This window comes from Morus notabilis, unplaced genomic scaffold (assembly GCF_000414095.1).
Source record: "Morus notabilis unplaced genomic scaffold, ASM41409v2 Scaffold2348, whole genome shotgun sequence".
Lineage (NCBI taxonomy): Eukaryota > Viridiplantae > Streptophyta > Magnoliopsida > Rosales > Moraceae > Morus > Morus notabilis.
Window position 1 is genome coordinate 28,657 of NW_010361036.1, and position 1,916 is coordinate 30,572.

General features: G+C 30.4%; 1 protein-coding gene across 1 annotated transcript in view; it reads right to left on the reverse strand.

Moving 5' to 3' along the window:
- The window catches only part of LOC21384772 (cation/H(+) antiporter 18), a 6,038-nt gene extending 4,713 nt beyond the window's left edge, over positions 1–1,325 (reverse strand). Inside the window, exon 1 of the mRNA XM_010098154.2 lies at positions 1,231–1,325. The gene's annotated coding sequence lies outside the window, so the exon portion shown is untranslated. The remainder of the gene's footprint in view (positions 1–1,230) is intronic.
- Between the last annotated feature and the right edge of the window lie 591 nt (positions 1,326–1,916).

A 1,916-nucleotide genomic window follows, 5' to 3' on the forward strand; every position in this document is an offset into this window, starting at 1 on the left:
CTACACCACTAAGTCCGTGAATATTTTTCTTTTCTTAGCAACCAAACAATGAACTTGTCCACGTGTACTTGCGTTGACAAACACGAATAAAGAATCATACGTTTTAAGATAGATAGATCATCAACCGGAAAAGAAAAATATACACACATATATATACTAATAAAAAAAAACGCACGGCCTCTCGCGCGGGTGACCTGTTTAAATCAATAGTTATATAAATTATTTAGACAAAAAAAAAAGACAAAAGGGGAAAAAGATATGAAGCAAAAGGTAGGGGAAAAAAAACCAAAAAGTTCAAAGAAAAAAGAGCCCAAAAAGTTTTAAAAGAAAAAGTTTCACTTCCTTGCGAAACTCTTTTGGAAACGTTTCCACGTAGTTCTCATGTGCGAAACATTTCTCAAATACTAATTGAGAGAATTTTTTTTTTTTTTTTTTTTCCCCGGATCTCCATTGACGGCAGATTCGCTAGATATTTTTTTCCCGAAAGTGGGACTTAAATTGGCACTAATTCATGGACCCACTATAAGGATCCATTTAGTTCTACTGTTTTTAATTCATAATTTTAATTTCGCTTTCTCACAAAAGAAAATTGTATAAAAAAGTTTCAGAATTTGACCACGTAAACTAAACAGACCATTATAATACCCTCGCCGTTGTTTTTCAAATTGTCATATTTCATATAAGAGTCTAACAGTTTTAAGTATATTTATCTAACTTGTGAAAACAGACAATACTGATAGAAACCCGAATCATAAAAAGAACCTTAATAAAAATAGGGTATCAACAATATTTACGAATCTTACAAAGACATGCAGATAAATGTCAAAAGTATTCGATAATATAAATCAAACTATTCTATGATATATAAAAATTCATCTAATCATGATTCGTGCTAATGATTCGAATCATGATTCGTGATTCACTATAGTATTTTTTTTCTCACAAAAAATACACGTAAATCGAGAATGATTATGAATTATAATTCTGAATTTATGAACCAAACCTCTTTTCTTAAAACGAAACTATATTTTGATGAACATATGGATCTAAATTAATTGCTATATGCCATCAGTTTTGTTGCCGACAAGCCGTGGGAGGAAAAAGAAAAATAACAAACAAAAAACTCATTTCTTGAAACTACAAGATTAGATAAATCAATTCAAAGCAATACAGTCCTCTTGCATTAGCATTTTTCTTTTCTTTTTTCTGATGGATGAAATAAGAAATCACCTGATGAAATTCTCCCGGTAAAATTGTGGCTAGAGAAATCGTGGTCAATCCTTCATCAAAATAATTTTCTCCTCATTCCGTCAAGAAAATGAAGAGAAATCCCGAGAAAACGAATCACAGAAATAAATGGGGGGGTGTTTGGAATCTGAGAAAATTCATTAATGATACACGTTGATCTGGAAATCCCTATTTATAGTAACTTTTTGTTTTGTTTTGTTTTTTTTTTTTTTTCCAGTTAAATGGAATGCCACCAGCCTAGGCTAATTTGTTTCATACGTAATGTTTGTTGATCTTTGTAATTAATTCCTGATTTTTGGCTTCAAACGCGCAAAGATAGGTAAAACAATGTGCCCAATAATTAAAGGTAGAGGATGAGAAACACGCGTTATTTAGCTTGAAAATATTACCACCATTTCCAATGATATTGGGTGGTGTTACGGTGTTATCTACATAATATATATGCACGGAACATTTTGTTGCCTTTCAAAAAAAATAAAAATAAAATAAAAAAAAAGAGATTAGCTATATCAATATTTATACATGGTTGTCGGCATTTTAGATATTGTTATTTTGTTATTCTGTTATAGTTTGGTTATTTAGTTTTAGCCTAAGGCTTGTATATAAAAGGTTAAGCATGTATCATTATCAGATTATTCAATACAGGAAAATTTATTTTTCCACTTTCT